At 38.8% G+C, this 21,336-nt stretch overlaps 1 long non-coding RNA gene across 1 annotated transcript in view; it reads right to left on the bottom strand.

Annotated features, from left to right (window-relative positions):
• Positions 1 to 21,336, bottom strand: part of LOC138911572 (uncharacterized) — a 130,786-nt gene that overhangs the window by 75,680 nt on the left and 33,770 nt on the right. The gene's annotated exons all lie outside the window — the stretch shown is intronic.

Below are 21,336 nucleotides of genomic sequence, written 5' to 3'. Positions count from 1 at the left end.
CGGGAGATCCGACTAGAACCTCTTACTTGTTTTTATTGGTTCTTTTTATACCCTGAACCCATTCAAAACGGGTATAAGGGTATATTGTATTTGTGCAAAATCCAAATTTATGTAACAGGCACTAGGAATAATCTCCGACCCCATAAAATATATATATTCTTGACAAGCACCAAAAGCCTAGTCGATCTAGCCATGTCCGTCTGTCCGTATATATGAACGCACGGATCTGAGAACCTATAAGAGCCAGTAACTTGAAATTTTAGATGTAGGTGCTCCTAGTGCCTGCGCAGATCAAGTTTGTTTCCGAAAATCGATAACTTACTCCGTTTCCAAGCAATCGATACAAATCGATATCGGTATCCTGTTTTAGGGCAATTTTGGTAAATAATAAGAGCTTGAGTCACACAACTTGACATATAGCTTCTAAATTAGAATATATATATGCATTTGATGTTGGAAGAAAAGGGTTCAGGGTGTCCCCTAGTCGTAAGCAACCGACGAGTACCTCTTACTAGTTTTTATTGTTTCTTTTTATACCCTGTATGTAACAGGTGCTAGGAGTCATCTCCGACCCCATAAAGTATATATATTCCTGACCAGCACCAAAAGCCGTGTCGATCTAGCCATATCCGTGTGTCTGTCTGTCCGTCTGTTCGTATGTATGAACGCGAGGATCTCAGAACCTTTAAGAGCTAGAGACTTGAAATTTTAGATGTAGGTGCTCCTAGTTCCTGCGCAGATCGAGATTGTTTCCGAAAATCGATAACTTACTCCGTTTCCAAGCAATCAATACAAATCGATATCGATATCCTGTTTTAGGGAAATTTTGGTAAATAATAAGAGCTAGAGTCACCAAACTTGACATATAGCTTCTAAATTAGAATATATATATGCATTTGATGTTGGAAGAAAAGGGTTCAGGGTGTCCCCTAGTCGTAAGCAACCGACGAGTACCTCTTACTAGTTTTTATTGTTTCTTTTTATACCCTGAACCCATTCAAAATGGGTATAAGGGTATATTGTATTGTGCAAAATCCAAATGTATGTAACAGGCACTAGAAATCATCTCCGATTCCATAAAGTATATATATTCTTGACCAGCACCAAAAGCCGTGTCGATCTAGCCATATCCGTGTGTCTGTCTGTCCGTCTGTTCGTATGTATGAACGCGAGGATCTCAGAACCTTTAAGAGCTAGAGACTTGAAATTTTAGATGTAGGTGCTCCTAGTTCCTGCGCAGATCGAGATTGTTTCCGAAAATCGATTACTTACTCCGTTTCCAAGCAATCGATAAAAATCGATATCGATATCCTGTTTTAGGGCAATTTTGGTAAATAATAAGAGCTAGAGTCACCAAACTTGACATATAGCTTCTAAATTAGAATATATATATGCATTTGATGTTGGAAGAAAAGGGTTCAGGGTGTCCCCTAGTCGTAAGCAACCGACGAGTACCTCTTACTAGTTTTTATTGTTTCTTTTTATACCCTGAACCCATTCAAAATGGGTATAAGGGTATATTGTATTGTGCAAAATCCAAATGTATGTAACAGGCACTAGAAATCATCTCCGATTCCATAAAGTATATATATTCTTGACCAGCACCAAAAGCCGTGTCGATCTAGCCATATCCGTGTGTCTGTCTGTCCGTCTGTTCGTATGTATGAACGCGAGGATCTCAGAACCTTTAAGGGCTAGAGACTTGAAATTTTAGATGTAGGTGCTCCTAGTGCCTGCGCAGATCGAGTTTGTTTCCGAAAATCGAAAACTTACTCTGCTTCCAAGCAATCGATAAAATCGGTATCGATTTCCTGTTTTGGGGAAATTTTGGTAAATAATAAGAGCTAGAGTCACCAAACTTGACATATAGCTTCTAAATTAGAATATATATATGCATTTGATGTTGGAAGAAGAGGGTTCAGGGTATCCCCCAGTCGGGAGATCCGACTAGAACCTCTTACTTGTTTTTATTGGTTGTTTTTATACCCTGAACCCATTCAAAATGGGTATAAGGGTATATTGTATTTGTGCAAAATCCAAATTTATGTAACAGGCACTAGGAATAATCTCCGACCCCATAAAATATATATATTCTTGACAAGCACCAAAAGCCTAGTAGATCTAGCCATGTCCGTCTGTCTGTCCGTCTGTCCGTATATATGAACGCATGGATCTGAGAACCTATAAGAGCCAGTAACTTGAAATTTTAGATGTAGGTGCTCCTAGTGCCTGCGCAGATCAAGTTTGTTTCCGAAAATCGATAACTTACTCCGTTTCCAAGCAATCGATACAAATCGATATCGGTATCCTGTTTTAGGGCAATTTTGGTAAATAATAAGAGCTAGAGTCACAAAACTTGATGTTGGAAGAAGAGGGTTCAGGGTGTCCCCTAGTCGTGAGCAACCGACGAGTACCCCTTACTAGTTTTTATTGTTTCTTTTTATACCCTGAACCCATTCAAAATGGGTATAAGGGTATATTGTATTTGTGCAAAATCCAAATGTATGTAACAGGCACTAGGAATCATCTCCGACCCCATAAAGTATATATATTCTTGACCAGCTCCAAAAGCCGTGTCGATCTAGCCATGTCCGTCTGTCTTTCTGTCCGTCTGTTCGCATGTATGAACGCGAGGATCTCAGAACCTATAAGAGCTAGAGGCTTGAAATTTTAGATGTAGGTGCTCCTAGTTCCTGCGCAGATGGAGATTGTTTCCGAAAATCGATAACTTACTCCGTTTCCAAGCAATCGATAAAAACCGATATCGATATCCTGTTTTAGGGCAATTTTCGTAAATAATAAGAGCTTGAGTCACCAAACTTGACATATAGCTTCTAAATTAGAATATATATATGCATTTGATGTTGGAAGAAAAGGGTTCAGGGTGTCCCCTAGTCGTAAGCAACCGACGAGTACCTCTTACTAGTTTTTATTGTTTCTTTTTATACCCTGAACCCATTCAAAATGGGTATAAGGGTATATTGTATTGTGCAAAATCCAAATGTATGTAACAGGCACTAGGAATCATCTCCGATTCCATAAAGTATATATATTCTTGACCAGCACCAAAAGCCGTGTCGATCTAGCCATGTCCGTCTGTCTGTCCGTCTGTTCGTATTTATGAACGCGAGGATCTCAGAGCCTATAAATGCTAGAAACTTGAACTTTTAGATGAAGGTGCTCCTAGTGCCTGCGCACATCGAGTTTGTTTCCGAAAATCGATAACTTACTCTGTTTCCAAGCAATCGATAAAAATCGATATCGATATCCTGTTTTTTGGGACATTTTGGTAAATCATAAGAGCTAGAGTCACCAATCTTGACATAAAGCTTCTAAAATAGAATATATATATCCATTAGATGTTGGAAGAAGAGGGTTCAGGGTACCCTGAACCCAATTAAAATGGCTATAAGGGTATATTGTATTTGTGCAGAATCTTAATGTATGTAACAGGCAGAAGGAAGCATCTCCGACCCCATAAAGTATATAAATTCTTGATCAGCAGCAATAGCCGAGTTCATTTACCCATGTCCATCTGTCTGTCCGTCCGTCTTTATGAACGCACGGATCTGAGAACTTATAAGAGCCAGTAACTTGAAATTTTAGATGTAGGTGAGCCTAGTGCCTGCGCAGATCAAGTTTGTTACCGAAAATCGATAACTTGCTCCGTTTCCAAGCAATCGATACAAATCGATATCGGTATCCTGTTTTAGGGCAATTTTGGTAAATAATAGGATCTAGAGTCACAAAACTTGACTATGACGGAAATCGATAACTTACTCTGTTTCCAAGCAATCGATAAAAATCGATATCGATTTCCTGTTTTTTTGGGAAATTTTGGTAAATCATAAGAGCTAGAGTCACCAAACTTGACATATTGCTTCTAAAATAGAATATATATATGCATTAGATGTTGGAAGAAGAGGGTTCAGGGTACCCTGAACCCAATTAAAATGGCTATAAGGGTATATTGTATTTGTGCAGAATCTCTATGTATGTAACAGGCAGAAGGAAGCATCTCCGACCCCATAAAGTATATATATTCTTGATCAGCAGCAATAGCCGAGTTCATCTACCCATGTCCGTCTGTCTGTCCGTCCGTATATATGAACGCACGGATCTGAGAACCTATAAGAGCCAGTAACTTGAAATTTTAGATTTAGGTGCTCCTAGTGCCTGCGCAGATCAAGTTTGTTTCCGAAAATCGATAACTTACTCCGTTTCCAAGCAATCGATACAAATCGATATCGGTATCCTGTTTTAGGGCAATTTAGGTAAATAATAAGAGCTAGAGTCACCAAACTTGACATATAGCTTCTAAATTAGAATATATATATGCATTTGATGTTGGAAGAAGAGGGTTCAGGGTGTCCCCTAGTCGTGAGCAACCGACAAGTACCTCTTACTTGTTTTTATTGTTTCCTTTTATACCCTGAACCCATTCAAAATGGGTATTGGGGTATATTTTATTTGTGCAAAATCCAAATGTATGTAACAGGCACTAGGAATCATCTCCGACTCCAAAAAGTATATATATTCTTGACCAGCACCAAAAGCCGAGTCGATCTAGCCATGTCCGTCTGTCTTTCTGTCCGTCTGTCCGTATGTATGAACGCTAGGATCTCAGAACCTATAAAATCTAGAGACTTGAAATTTTATATGTAGGTGCTCCTAGTGCCTGCGCACATCGAGTTTGTTTCCGAAAATCGATAACTTACTCTGTTTCCAAGCAATCGATAAAAATCGATATCGATTTCCTGTTTTTTTGGGAAATTTTGGTAAATCATAAGAGCTAGAGTCACCAAACTTGACATATTGCTTCTAAAATAGAATATATATATGCATTAGATGTTGGAAGAAGAGGGTTCAGGGTACCCTGAACCCAATTAAAATGGCTATAAGGGTATATTGTATTTGTGCAGAATCTCTATGTATGTAACAGGCAGAAGGAAGCATCTCCGACCCCATAAAGTATATATATTCTTGATCAGCAGCAATAGCCGAGTTCATCTACCCATGTCCGTCTGTCTGTCCGTCCGTATATATGAACGCACGGATCTGAGAACCTATAAGAGCCAGTAACTTGAAATTTTAGATTTAGGTGCTCCTAGTGCCTGCGCAGATCAAGTTTGTTTCCGAAAATCGATAACTTACTCCGTTTCCAAGCAATCGATACAAATCGATATCGGTATCCTGTTTTAGGGCAATTTAGGTAAATAATAAGAGCTAGAGTCACCAAACTTGACATATAGCTTCTAAATTAGAATATATATATGCATTTGATGTTGGAAGAAGAGGGTTCAGGGTGTCCCCTAGTCGTGAGCAACCGACAAGTACCTCTTACTTGTTTTTATTGTTTCCTTTTATACCCTGAACCCATTCAAAATGGGTATTGGGGTATATTTTATTTGTGCAAAATCCAAATGTATGTAACAGGCACTAGGAATCATCTCCGACTCCAAAAAGTATATATATTCTTGACCAGCACCAAAAGCCGAGTCGATCTAGCCATGTCCGTCTGTCTTTCTGTCCGTCTGTCCGTATGTATGAACGCTAGGATCTCAGAACCTATAAAATCTAGAGACTTGAAATTTTATATGTAGGTGCTCCTAGTGCCTGCGCAGATCGAGTTTGTTTCCGAAAATCGATAACTTACTCCGTTTTCAAGCAATCGATAAAAATCGATATCGATATCATGTTTTTTGGGAAATTTTGGTAAATCATAAGAGCTAGAGTCACAAAACTTGACATATAGTTTCAAAAATAGAATATATATATGCATTTGATGTTGGAAGAAGAGGGTTTAGGGTACCTAGAACCCATTAAAAATGGGTATGAGGGTATATTGTATTTGTGCAGAATCTAAATGTATGTAACAGGCAGAAGGAAGCATCTCCGATCCCATAAAGTATATATATTCTCGATCAGCAGCAATAGCCGAGTTCATTTACCCATGTCCATCTGTCTGCCCGTCCGTCTTTATGAACGCACGGATCTGAGAACTTATAAGAGCCAGTAACTTGAAATTTTAGATGTAGGTGCTACTAGTGCCTGCGAAGATCGAGTTTGTTTCCGAAAATCGATAACTTACTCCGTTTCCAAGAAACCGATAAAAATCGATAACGATATCCTGTTTTTTGGAAAAATTTTGGTAAATCATAGGAGCCAGAGTCACCAAACTTGACATATATCTTCTAAAATATAATATATATATGCATTTGATGTTGGAAGAAAAGGGTTCAGCGTATCCCTTAGTCGGGAGATCCCGACGAGAACCTCTTACTTGTTTTTATTGTTTCTTTTTATACCCTGAACCTATTCAAAATGGGTATAAGGCTATATTGTATTTGTGCAAAATCCAAATGTATGTAACAGGCACTAGGAATAATCTCCGACCCCATAAAATATATATTCTTGACCAGCACCAAAAGCCGTGTCGATCTAGCCATGTCCGTCTGTCTGTCTGTCCGTCTGTTCGAATGAATGAACGCGAGGATCTCAGAACCTATAAGAGCTAGAGACTTGAAATCTTAGATGTAGGTGCTCCTAGTTCCCGCGAAGATCGAATTTGTTTCCGAAAATCGAAAACTTACTCTGCTTCCAAGCAATCGATAAAATCGATATCGATATCCTGTTTTAGGGCAATTTTCGTAAATAATAAGAGCTTGAGTCACCAAACTTGACATATAGCTTCTAAATTAGAATATATATATGCATTTGATGTTGGAAGAAGAGGGTTCAGGGTGTCCCCTAGTCGTGAGCAACCGACAAGTACCTCTTACTTGTTTTTATTGTTTCCTTTTATACCCTGAACCCATTCAAAATGGGTATTGGGGTATATTTTATTTGTGCAAAATCCAAATGTATGTAACAGGCACTAGGAATCATCTCCGATTCCATAAAGTATATATATTCTTGACCAGCACCAAAAGCCGTGTCGATCTAGCCATATCCGTGTGTCTGTCTGTCCGTCTGTTCGTATGTATGAACGCGAGGATCTCAGAACCTATAAGAGCTAGAGGCTTGAAATTTTAGATGTAGGTGCTCCTAGTTCCTGCGCAGATGGAGATTGTTTCCGAAAATCGATAACTTACTCCGTTTCCAAGCAATCGATAAAAATCGATATCGATATCCTGTTTTAGGGCAATTTTCGTAAATAATAAGAGCTTGAGTCACCAAACTTGACATATAGCTTCTAAATTAGAATATATATATGCATTTGATGTTGGAAGAAAAGGGTTCAGGGTGTCCCCTAGTCGTAAGCAACCGACGAGTACCTCTTACCTGTTTTTATTGTTTCTTTTTATACCCTGAACCCATTCAAAACGGGTATAAGGGTATATTGTATTTGTGCAAAATCCAAATTTATGTAACAGGCACTAGGAATAATCTCCGACCCCATAAAATATATATATTCTTGACCAGCACCAAAACCGAGTCGATCTAGCCATGTCCGTCTGTCTGTCCGTCTGTTCGTATTTATGAACGCGAGGATCTCAGAGCCTATAAATGCTAGAAACTTGAAATTTTAGATGAAGGTGCTCCTAGTGCCTGCGCACATCGAGTTTGTTTCCGAAAATCGATAACTTACTCTGTTTCCAAGCAATCGATAAAAATCGATATCGATTTCCTGTTTTTTTGGGAAATTTTGGTAAAACATAAGAGCTAGAGTCACCAAACTTGACATATTGCTTCTAAAATAGAATATATATATGCATTAGATGTTGGAAGAAGAGGGTTCAGGGTACCCTGAACCCAATTAAAATGGCTATAAGGGTATATTGTATTTGTGCAGAATCTCTATGTATGTAACAGGCAGAAGGAAGCATCTCCGACCCCATAAAGTATATATATTCTTGATCAGCAGCAATAGCCGAGTTCATCTACCCATGTCCGTCTGTCTGTCCGTCCGTATATATGAACGCACGGATCTGAGAACCTATAAGAGCCAGTAACTTGAAATTTTAGATTTAGGTGCTCCTAGTGCCTGCGCAGATCAAGTTTGTTTCCGAAAATCGATAACTTACTCCGTTTCCAAGCAATCGATACAAATCGATATCGGTATCCTGTTTTAGGGCAATTTAGGTAAATAATAAGAGCTAGAGTCACCAAACTTGACATATAGCTTCTAAATTAGAATATATATATGCATTTGATGTTGGAAGAAGAGGGTTCAGGGTGTCCCCTAGTCGTGAGCAACCGACAAGTACCTCTTACTTGTTTTTATTGTTTCCTTTTATACCCTGAACCCATTCAAAATGGGTATTGGGGTATATTTTATTTGTGCAAAATCCAAATGTATGTAACAGGCACTAGGAATCATCTCCGACTCCAAAAAGTATATATATTCTTGACCAGCACCAAAAGCCGAGTCGATCTAGCCATGTCCGTCTGTCTTTCTGTCCGTCTGTCCGTATGTATGAACGCTAGGATCTCAGAACCTATAAAATCTAGAGACTTGAAATTTTATATGTAGGTGCTCCTAGTGCCTGCGCAGATCGAGTTTGTTTCCGAAAATCGATAACTTACTCCGTTTTCAAGCAATCGATAAAAATCGATATCGATATCATGTTTTTTGGGAAATTTTGGTAAATCATAAGAGCTAGAGTCACAAAACTTGACATATAGTTTCAAAAATAGAATATATATATGCATTTGATGTTGGAAGAAGAGGGTTTAGGGTACCTAGAACCCATTAAAAATGGGTATGAGGGTATATTGTATTTGTGCAGAATCTAAATGTATGTAACAGGCAGAAGGAAGCATCTCCGATCCCATAAAGTATATATATTCTCGATCAGCAGCAATAGCCGAGTTCATTTACCCATGTCCATCTGTCTGCCCGTCCGTCTTTATGAACGCACGGATCTGAGAACTTATAAGAGCCAGTAACTTGAAATTTTAGATGTAGGTGCTCCTAGTGCCTGCGAAGATCGAGTTTGTTTCCGAAAATCGATAACTTACTCCGTTTCCAAGAAACCGATAAAAATCGATAACGATATCCTGTTTTTTGGAAAAATTTTGGTAAATCATAGGAGCCAGAGTCACCAAACTTGACATATATCTTCTAAAATATAATATATATATGCATTTGATGTTGGAAGAAAAGGGTTCAGCGTATCCCTTAGTCGGGAGATCCCGACGAGAACCTCTTACTTGTTTTTATTGTTTCTTTTTATACCCTGAACCTATTCAAAATGGGTATAAGGGTATATTCTATTTGTGCAAAATCCAAATGTATGTAACAGGCACTAGGAATAATCTCCGACCCCATAAAATATATATTCTTGACCAGCACCAAAAGCCGTGTCGATCTAGCCATGTCCGTCTGTCTGTCTGTCCGTCTGTTCGAATGAATGAACGCGAGGATCTCAGAACCTATAAGAGCTAGAGACTTGAAATCTTAGATGTAGGTGCTCCTAGTTCCCGCGAAGATCGAATTTGTTTCCGAAAATCGAAAACTTACTCTGCTTCCAAGCAATCGATAAAATCGATATCAATATCCTGTTTGAGGGCAATTCGGGTAAATAATAAGAGCTAGAGTCACCAAACTTGACATATAGCTTCTAAATTAGAATATATATATGCATTTGATGTTGTAAGAAGGGGTTTAGGGTATCCCCTAGTCTGGAGATCCCGACTAGAACCTCTTACTTGTTGTTATTGTTTCTATTTATACCCTGTATGTAACAGGCACTAGAAATCATCTCCGATTCCATAAAGTATATATATTCTTGACCAGCACCAAAAGCCGTGTCGATCTAGCCATATCCGTGTGTCTGTCTGTCCGTCTGTTCGTATGTATGAAAGCGAGGATCTCAGAACCTTTAAGAGCTAGAGACTTGAAATTTTAGATGTAGGTGCTCCTAGTTCCTGCGCAGATGGAGATTGTTTCCGAAAATCGATAACTTACTCCGTTTCCAAGCAAGCGATACAAATCGATATCGATATCCTGTTTTAGGGCAATTTTGGTAAATAATAAGAGCTAGAGTCACCAAACTTGACATATAGCTTCTAAATTAGAATATATATATGCATTTGATGTTGGAAGAAAAGGGTTCAGGGTGTCCCCTAGTCGTAAGCAACCGACGAGTACCTCTTACTCGTTTTTATTGTTTCTTTTTATACCCTGAACCCATTCAAAATGGGTATAAGGGTATATTGTATTGTGCAAAATCCAAATGTATGTAACAGGCACTAGGAATCATCTCCGATTCCATAAAGTATATATATTCTTGACCAGCACCAAAAGCCGTGTCGATCTAGCCATGTCCGTGTGTCTGTCTGTCCGTCTGTTCGTATGTATGAACGCGAGGATCTCAGAACCTTTAAGAGCTAGAGACTTGAAATTTTAGATGTAGGTGCTCCTAGTGCCTGCGCAGATCGAGTTTGTTTCCGAAAATCGAAAACTTACTCTGCTTCCAAGCAATCGATAAAATCGGTATCGATTTCCTGTTTTGGGGAAATTTTGGTAAATAATAAGAGCTAGAGTCACCAAACTTGACATATAGCTTCTAAATTAGAATATATATATGCATTTGATGTTGGAAGAAGAGGGTTTAGGGTATCCCCTAATAGGGAGATCCCGACTAGAACCTCTTACTTGTTTTTATTGTTTCTTTTTATACCCTGTAAGTAACAGGCACTAGGAGTCATCTCCGACCCCATAAAGTATATATATTCCTGACCAGCACCAAAAGCCGAGTCGATCTAGCCATGTCCGTCTGTCTGTCTGTTCGTCTGCCCGCATGTATGAACGCGAGGATCTTAGAACCTAAAAGAGCTAGGGACTTGAAATTTTGGATATAGCTGCTCCTAGTGCCTGCGCAGATCGAGTTTGTTTCCGAAAATCGATAACTCGCTCCGTTTCCAAGCAATCGATAAAAACCGATATCGATATCCTGTTTTAGGGCAATTTTGGTAAATAATAAGAGCTAGAGTCACCAAACTTGATATATAGCTTCTAAATTAGAATATATATATGCATTTGATGTTGGAAGAAGAGGGTTCAGGGTATCCCCCAGTCGGGAGATCCGACTAGAACCTCTTACTTGTTTTTATTGGTTCTTTTTATACCCTGAACCCATTCAAAACGGGTATAAGGGTATATTGTATTTGTGCAAAATCCAAATTTATGTAACAGGCACTAGGAATAATCTCCGACCCCATAAAATATATATATTCTTGACAAGCACCAAAAGCCTAGTCGATCTAGCCATGTCCGTCTGTCCGTATATATGAACGCACGGATCTGAGAACCTATAAGAGCCAGTAACTTGAAATTTTAGATGTAGGTGCTCCTAGTGCCTGCGCAGATCAAGTTTGTTTCCGAAAATCGATAACTTACTCCGTTTCCAAGCAATCGATACAAATCGATATCGGTATCCTGTTTTAGGGCAATTTTGGTAAATAATAAGAGCTTGAGTCACACAACTTGACATATAGCTTCTAAATTAGAATATATATATGCATTTGATGTTGGAAGAAAAGGGTTCAGGGTGTCCCCTAGTCGTAAGCAACCGACGAGTACCTCTTACTAGTTTTTATTGTTTCTTTTTATACCCTGTATGTAACAGGTGCTAGGAGTCATCTCCGACCCCATAAAGTATATATATTCCTGACCAGCACCAAAAGCCGTGTCGATCTAGCCATATCCGTGTGTCTGTCTGTCCGTCTGTTCGTATGTATGAACGCGAGGATCTCAGAACCTTTAAGAGCTAGAGACTTGAAATTTTAGATGTAGGTGCTCCTAGTTCCTGCGCAGATCGAGATTGTTTCCGAAAATCGATAACTTACTCCGTTTCCAAGCAATCAATACAAATCGATATCGATATCCTGTTTTAGGGAAATTTTGGTAAATAATAAGAGCTAGAGTCACCAAACTTGACATATAGCTTCTAAATTAGAATATATATATGCATTTGATGTTGGAAGAAAAGGGTTCAGGGTGTCCCCTAGTCGTAAGCAACCGACGAGTACCTCTTACTAGTTTTTATTGTTTCTTTTTATACCCTGAACCCATTCAAAATGGGTATAAGGGTATATTGTATTGTGCAAAATCCAAATGTATGTAACAGGCACTAGAAATCATCTCCGATTCCATAAAGTATATATATTCTTGACCAGCACCAAAAGCCGTGTCGATCTAGCCATATCCGTGTGTCTGTCTGTCCGTCTGTTCGTATGTATGAACGCGAGGATCTCAGAACCTTTAAGAGCTAGAGACTTGAAATTTTAGATGTAGGTGCTCCTAGTTCCTGCGCAGATCGAGATTGTTTCCGAAAATCGATTACTTACTCCGTTTCCAAGCAATCGATAAAAATCGATATCGATATCCTGTTTTAGGGCAATTTTGGTAAATAATAAGAGCTAGAGTCACCAAACTTGACATATAGCTTCTAAATTAGAATATATATATGCATTTGATGTTGGAAGAAAAGGGTTCAGGGTGTCCCCTAGTCGTAAGCAACCGACGAGTACCTCTTACTAGTTTTTATTGTTTCTTTTTATACCCTGAACCCATTCAAAATGGGTATAAGGGTATATTGTATTGTGCAAAATCCAAATGTATGTAACAGGCACTAGAAATCATCTCCGATTCCATAAAGTATATATATTCTTGACCAGCACCAAAAGCCGTGTCGATCTAGCCATATCCGTGTGTCTGTCTGTCCGTCTGTTCGTATGTATGAACGCGAGGATCTCAGAACCTTTAAGGGCTAGAGACTTGAAATTTTAGATGTAGGTGCTCCTAGTGCCTGCGCAGATCGAGTTTGTTTCCGAAAATCGAAAACTTACTCTGCTTCCAAGCAATCGATAAAATCGGTATCGATTTCCTGTTTTGGGGAAATTTTGGTAAATAATAAGAGCTAGAGTCACCAAACTTGACATATAGCTTCTAAATTAGAATATATATATGCATTTGATGTTGGAAGAAGAGGGTTCAGGGTATCCCCCAGTCGGGAGATCCGACTAGAACCTCTTACTTGTTTTTATTGGTTGTTTTTATACCCTGAACCCATTCAAAATGGGTATAAGGGTATATTGTATTTGTGCAAAATCCAAATTTATGTAACAGGCACTAGGAATAATCTCCGACCCCATAAAATATATATATTCTTGACAAGCACCAAAAGCCTAGTAGATCTAGCCATGTCCGTCTGTCTGTCCGTCTGTCCGTATATATGAACGCATGGATCTGAGAACCTATAAGAGCCAGTAACTTGAAATTTTAGATGTAGGTGCTCCTAGTGCCTGCGCAGATCAAGTTTGTTTCCGAAAATCGATAACTTACTCCGTTTCCAAGCAATCGATACAAATCGATATCGGTATCCTGTTTTAGGGCAATTTTGGTAAATAATAAGAGCTAGAGTCACAAAACTTGATGTTGGAAGAAGAGGGTTCAGGGTGTCCCCTAGTCGTGAGCAACCGACGAGTACCCCTTACTAGTTTTTATTGTTTCTTTTTATACCCTGAACCCATTCAAAATGGGTATAAGGGTATATTGTATTTGTGCAAAATCCAAATGTATGTAACAGGCACTAGGAATCATCTCCGACCCCATAAAGTATATATATTCTTGACCAGCTCCAAAAGCCGTGTCGATCTAGCCATGTCCGTCTGTCTTTCTGTCCGTCTGTTCGCATGTATGAACGCGAGGATCTCAGAACCTATAAGAGCTAGAGGCTTGAAATTTTAGATGTAGGTGCTCCTAGTTCCTGCGCAGATGGAGATTGTTTCCGAAAATCGATAACTTACTCCGTTTCCAAGCAATCGATAAAAACCGATATCGATATCCTGTTTTAGGGCAATTTTCGTAAATAATAAGAGCTTGAGTCACCAAACTTGACATATAGCTTCTAAATTAGAATATATATATGCATTTGATGTTGGAAGAAAAGGGTTCAGGGTGTCCCCTAGTCGTAAGCAACCGACGAGTACCTCTTACTAGTTTTTATTGTTTCTTTTTATACCCTGAACCCATTCAAAATGGGTATAAGGGTATATTGTATTGTGCAAAATCCAAATGTATGTAACAGGCACTAGGAATCATCTCCGATTCCATAAAGTATATATATTCTTGACCAGCACCAAAAGCCGTGTCGATCTAGCCATGTCCGTCTGTCTGTCCGTCTGTTCGTATTTATGAACGCGAGGATCTCAGAGCCTATAAATGCTAGAAACTTGAACTTTTAGATGAAGGTGCTCCTAGTGCCTGCGCACATCGAGTTTGTTTCCGAAAATCGATAACTTACTCTGTTTCCAAGCAATCGATAAAAATCGATATCGATCTCCTGTTTTTTGGGACATTTTGGTAAATCATAAGAGCTAGAGTCACCAATCTTGACATAAAGCTTCTAAAATAGAATATATATATCCATTAGATGTTGGAAGAAGAGGGTTCAGGGTACCCTGAACCCAATTAAAATGGCTATAAGGGTATATTGTATTTGTGCAGAATCTTAATGTATGTAACAGGCAGAAGGAAGCATCTCCGACCCCATAAAGTATATAAATTCTTGATCAGCAGCAATAGCCGAGTTCATTTACCCATGTCCATCTGTCTGTCCGTCCGTCTTTATGAACGCACGGATCTGAGAACTTATAAGAGCCAGTAACTTGAAATTTTAGATGTAGGTGAGCCTAGTGCCTGCGCAGATCAAGTTTGTTACCGAAAATCGATAACTTGCTCCGTTTCCAAGCAATCGATACAAATCGATATCGGTATCCTGTTTTAGGGCAATTTTGGTAAATAATAGGATCTAGAGTCACAAAACTTGACTATGACGGAAATCGATAACTTACTCTGTTTCCAAGCAATCGATAAAAATCGATATCGATATCCTGTTTTTTTGGGAAATTTTGGTAAATCATAAGAGCTATAGTCACCAAACTTGACATATAGCTTCTAAAATACAATATATATATGCATTAGATGTTGGAAGAAGAGGGTTCAGGGTACCCTGAACCCAATTAAAATGGCTATAAGGGTATATTGTATTTGTGCAGAATATTAATGTATGTAACAGGCAGAAGGAAGCATTTCCGACCCTATAAAGTATATATATTCTTGATCAGTAGCAATAGCCGTGTTCATCTACCCATGTCCGTCTGTCTGTCCGTCCGTCTTTATGAACGCACGGATCTTAGAACCTATAAGAGGCAGTAACTTGAAATTTTAGATGTAGGTGCTCCTAGTGCCTGCGAAGATCGAGTTTGTTTCCGAAAATCGACAACTTACTCCGTCTCCAAGCAATCGATACAAATCGATATCGGTATTCTGTTTTAGGGCAATTTTGGTATATAATAAGAGCTAGAGTCACCAAACTTGACATTTAGCTTCTAAAATAGAATATATATATGCATTTAATGTTGGAAGAAGAGGGTTCAGGGTATCCCCTAGTCGTGAGATCCCGACGAGAACCTCTTACTTGTTTTTATTGTTCCTTTTATACCCTGTATGTAACAGGCACTAGGAATTATCTCCGACCCCATAAAGTATATATGTTCTTGACCAGCACCAAAAGCCGAGTCGATCTAGCCATGTCCGTCTGTTTTTCTGTTCGTCTGTCCGTCTGTATGAACGCGAGGATCTCAGAACGTATAAGAGCTAGAGACATGAAATTTTAGACGTAGGTGCTCCTAGTGCCTGCGCAGATCGAGTTTGTTTCCAAAAATCGATAACTTACTCTGTTTCCAAGCAATCGATAAAAATCGATATCGATATCTTTTTTTTTTTTTTGGGAAATTTTGGTAAATCAAAAGAGCTAGAGTCTCCAAACTTGACATCAAGCTTCCAAAATAGAATATATATATGCATTTGATGTTGGAAGAAGAGGGTTCAGGTTACCCTGAACCCATTAAAAATTGCTATATGGCTATATTGTATATGTGTAGAATCTAAATGTATGTAACAGGCAGAAGAAAGCATCTCCGACCCCATAAAGTATATATAATCTCGATCAGCAGCAATAGCCGAGTCCGTCTAGCCATGTCCGACTGTCTGTCCGTCCGTACTAGTTGTAGGTCCTCCTAGTGCCTGCGCAGATCGAGTTTGTTTCCGAAAATCGATAACTTATTCCATTTCCAAGCAATCGATAAAAATCGATCACGATATCCTGTTTTTTGGGAAATTTTGGTAAATCATAAGAGCTAGATTCATCAAACTTGACATGTAGCTTCTAAAATAGAATATATATATGCATTTGATGTTGGAAGAAGAGGCTTCAGGGTATCCCCTAGTCGGGAGATCCCAACGAGAACCTCTTACTTGTTTTTATTGTTTCTTTTTATATCCTGAACCCATTTAAAATGGGTATAAGGGTATATTGTGTTTATGCAAAATCCAAATGTATGTAATTTTGGTAAATAATAGGAGCTAGAGTCACAAAACTTGACATATAGCTTCTAAAATAAAATATATATATGCATTAGATGTTGGAAAAAGAGGGTTCACGGTACTCTGAACCCAATTAAAATGGCTATAAGGGTATATTGTATTTGTTCAGAATCTTAATGTATGTAACAGGCAGAAGGAAGCATCTCCGACCCCATAAGTTATATATAATCTCGATCAGCAGTAATAGCCGAGTCCATCTAGCCATGTCCGTCTGTCTGTCCGTCCGTATCAGATGTAGGTGCTCCTAGTGCCAGCGCAGATCGAGGGTACCCTGAACGCATTAAAAATGGCTATAAGGGTGAATTGTATTTGTGCAGAATCTAAATGTATGTAACAGGCAGAAGGATGCATCTCCGACCCCAAAAGTTATATATAATCTCGATCAGCAGCAATAGCCGAGTCCATCTAGCCATGTCCGTCTGTCTGTCCGTCCGTATATATGAATGCACGGATCTGAGAACGTATAAGAGCTAGAGACTTGAAATTTTATATGTAGGTGCTCCTAGTGCCTGCGCAGATCGAGTTTGTTTCCGATATTCGATAACTTACCCAGTTTCCAAGCAATTGATACAAATCGATATCGGTATCCCGTTTTATGGGCAATTATGGTAAATAATAAGAGCTAGAGTCACAAAACTTGACATATAGCTTCTAAAATAGAATATATATATATGCATTTGATGTTGGAAGAAGAGGGTTTAATGTGTCCTGAACCCATCAAAAATGGCTATAAGGGTATATTGTATTTGTGCAAAATCCAAATGTATGTAACAGGCAATAGGAATCATCTCCGACCCCATAAAGTTTATATATTCCTGATCAGCACCAAAAGCCGAGTCGATCTAGCCATGTCCGTCTGTCTTCTGTCCGTCTGTCCGTATATATGAACGCGAGGATCTCAGAACCTATAAGAGCTAGAGACTTGAAATTTTAGATGTAGGTGCTCCTAGTGCCTGCGCAGATCGAGTTTTTTTCCAAAAATCGATAACTTACTCTGTTTCCAAGCAATCGATTAAAATCGATATTGATAGCCTGTTTTTTGGGAAATTTTGGTATATAATAAGAGCTAGAGTCACCAAACTTAACATATAGCTTCTAAAATAGAATATATATATGCATTTAATGTTGGAAGAAGAGGGTTCAGGGTGTCCCCTAGTCGTGAGATCCCGACGAGAACCTCTTACTTGTTTTTATTGTTCCTTTTATACCCTGTATGTAACAGGTCCTAGGAATTATCTCCGACCCCATAAAGTATATATATTCCTGACCAGCACCAAAAGCCGAGTCGATCTAGCCATGTCCGTCTGTCTGTCTGTTCGTCTTGCCTTATGTATGAACGCGTGGATCTAAGAACCTAAACGAGCTAGAGACTTGAAATTTGAAATTTTAGATGTAGGTGCTCCTAGTGCCTGCGCAGATCGAGTTTGTTTCCGATTATCGATAACTTACTCCGTTTCCCAGCAATCGATAAAAATCGATATCGACATCCTGTTTTAGGGCAATTTTGGTAAATAATAAAATTTAGATTCACAAAACTTGACATATAGCTTCTAAAATAAAGTATATATATGCATTGAAAGTTGAAAGAAGAGGGTGCAGGGTATCCCCTAGTCGTGAGCAACCGACGAGAACCTCTTACCTGTTTTTATTGATTCTTTTTATACCCTGAACCCATTCAAAATGGGTATAAGGGTATATTGTATTTGTGCAAAATCCAAATGTATGTAACAGGCACTAGGAATCATCTCCGATTCTATTAAGTATATATATTCTTGATCAGCAGCAATAGCCGAGTCCATTTACCCATGTCCGTCTGACTGTCCGTCCGTATATATGAACGCTCGGATCTGAGAACCTATAAGAGCTAGTAACTTAAAATTTTAGATGTAGGTGTCTGTCCGTATATATGAACGCGAGGATCTCAGAACCTATAAGAGCTAGAGACTTGAAATTTTAGATGTAGGTGCTCCTAGTGCCTGCGCAGATCGAGTTTTTTTCCAAAAATCGATAACTTACTCTGTTTCCAAGCAATCGATTAAAATCGATATTGATAGCCTGTTTTTTGGGAAATTTTGGTATATAATAAGAGCTAGAGTCACCAAACTTAACATATAGCTTCTAAAATAGAATATATATATGCATTTAATGTTGGAAGAAGAGGGTTCAGGGTGTCCCCTAGTCGTGAGATCCCGACGAGAACCTCTTACTTGTTTTTATTGTTCCTTTTATACCCTGTATGTAACAGGTCCTAGGAATTATCTCCGACCCCATAAAGTATATATATTCCTGACCAGCACCAAAAGCCGAGTCGATCTAGCCATGTCCGTCTGTCTGTCTGTTCGTCTTGCCTTATGTATGAACGCGTGGATCTAAGAACCTAAACGAGCTAGAGACTTGAAATTTGAAATTTTAGATGTAGGTGCTCCTAGTGCCTGCGCAGATCGAGTTTGTTTCCGATTATCGATAACTTACTCCGTTTCCCAGCAATCGATAAAAATCGATATCGACATCCTGTTTTAGGGCAATTTTGGTAAATAATAAAATTTAGATTCACAAAACTTGACATATAGCTTCTAAAATAAAGTATATATATGCATTGAAAGTTGAAAGAAGAGGGTGCAGGGTATCCCCTAGTCGTGAGCAACCGACGAGAACCTCTTACCTGTTTTTATTGATTCTTTTTATACCCTGAACCCATTCAAAATGGGTATAAGGGTATATTGTATTTGTGCAAAATCCAAATGTATGTAACAGGCACTAGGAATCATCTCCGATTCTATTAAGTATATATATTCTTGATCAGCAGCAATAGCCGAGTCCATTTACCCATGTCCGTCTGACTGTCCGTCCGTATATATGAACGCTCGGATCTGAGAACCTATAAGAGCTAGTAACTTAAAATTTTAGATGTAGGTGCTTCTAGTGCCTGCGCAGATTGAGTTTGTTTCCGAAAATCGATAACTTACTCCGTTTCCAAGCAATCGATAAAAATCGATAATGATATCCTGTTTTTTGGGAAATTTTGGTATATTATAGAAGCTAGAGTCACCAAACTTGACATATAGCTTCTAAAATAGAATATATATATGCATTTGATGTTGGGCGAAGAGGGTTCAGGGTATCCCCTAGTCGGGAGATCCCGACTATAGCCTCTTACTAGTTTTTATTGTTTCTTTTTATACCCTGAACCCGTTCAAAATGGGAATAAGGGTATATTGTATTTGTGCAAAATCCACATGTAAGTAACAGGCAATAGGAAAAATCTCCGACCCCATAAAGTATATATATGCTTGACCAGCAGCAAAAGCCGAGTCGATCTAGCCATGTCTGTGTGTCCGTCTGTCCGTATGTATGAACGCGACGATCTTAGAACCCAAACGAGCAAGATTGAAATTGAAATTTTAGATGTAGGTGCTCCTAGTGCCTGCGCAGATCGAGTTTGTTTCCAAAAAACGATAACTTACTCCGTTTCCAAGCAATCGATAAAAATCGATATCGATATCCTGTTTCTGGGCAATTTTGGTAAATAATAAAAGCTAGAGTCACAAAACTTGACATATAGCTTCTAAAATAGAATATATATATGCATTGGGAGTTGAACTAAGAGGGTTCAGGGTATCCCCTAGTCGTGAGCAACCGACGAGAACCTCTTACTTGTTTTTATTGTTTCTTTTTATACCCTGAACCCATTCAAAATGGGTATAAGGGTATATTGTATTTGTGCAAAATCCAAATGTATGTAACAGGCACTAGGAATCATCTCCGACCCCATAAAGTATATATATTCCTGACCAGCAGCAAAAGCCGAGTCGATTTAGCCATGTCCGTCTGTCTGTCTGTCCGTCTGTTCGTATGTATGAACGCGAGGATCTCAGAACCTATTAGAGCTAGAGACTTGAAATTTTAGACGTAGGTGCTCCTAGTGCCTGCGCAGATCGAGTTTGTTTCCGTTTATCGATAATTTACTCCGTTTCCAAACAATCAATAAAAATCCATTTCGATATCCGGTTTTGTGGGTATTTTCGGTATATAATAAGGGCTAGAGTCACCAAACTTGACATATAGCTTCTAAAATAGAAAATATATATGCATTTGATATTGGAAGAAGAGGGTTCAGGGTTTCCCCTAGTCGGAAGATCCCGACGAGAACGTCTTACTTGTTTTTATTGTTTCTTTTTATACCCTGAACCCATTCAAAATGGGTATAAGGGTATATTGTATTTGTGCAAAATCCAAATGTATGTAACAGGCACTTGGAATCATCTCCGACCCCATAAAGTATATATATTCCTGACCAGCACCAAAAGCCGAGTCGATTTAGCCATGTCCGTCTGTCTGTCTGTTCGTCTTTCCTTATGTATGAACGCGTGGATCTAAGAACCCAAACGAGCTAGATACTTGAAATTTTAGATGTAGGTGCTCCTAGTGCCTGCGCAGATTGAGTTTGTTTCCGAAAATCGATAACTAACTCCGTTTCCAAGCAATCTTTAAAAATCGAAAACGATATCCTGTTTTTTGGCAAATTTTGGTAAATCTTAGGAGCTATAGTCACCAAACTCGACATATAGCTTCTAAAATATAATATATATATGCATTGGAAGTTGAAAGAAGAGGGTCCAGGGTGTCCCCTAGTCGTGAGCAACCGCCGAGAACCTCTTACTTGTTTTTATTGTTTCTTTTTATAACCTGAACCCATTCAAAATGGGTATAAGGGTATATTTTATTTGTGCAAAATCCAAATGTATGTAACAGGCACTAGGAATAATCTCCGACCGCATAAAGTATATATATTCTTGACCAGCACCAAAAGCCGAGTCAATTTTGCCATGTCCGCCTGTCTGTCTGTCCGTCTGTCCGTATGTATGAACGCGAGGATCTCAGAACCTATTAAAGCTAGAGACTTGAAATTTTAGATGTAGGTGCTGCTAGTGACTGCG

Source organism: Drosophila virilis, unplaced genomic scaffold (genome assembly GCF_030788295.1).
Source record: "Drosophila virilis strain 15010-1051.87 unplaced genomic scaffold, Dvir_AGI_RSII-ME tig00001611, whole genome shotgun sequence".
NCBI lineage: Eukaryota > Metazoa > Arthropoda > Insecta > Diptera > Drosophilidae > Drosophila > Drosophila virilis.
The sequence above is the reverse complement of the archived record's forward strand: the minus strand, read 5'-3'. Positions and strand labels throughout refer to the sequence as shown.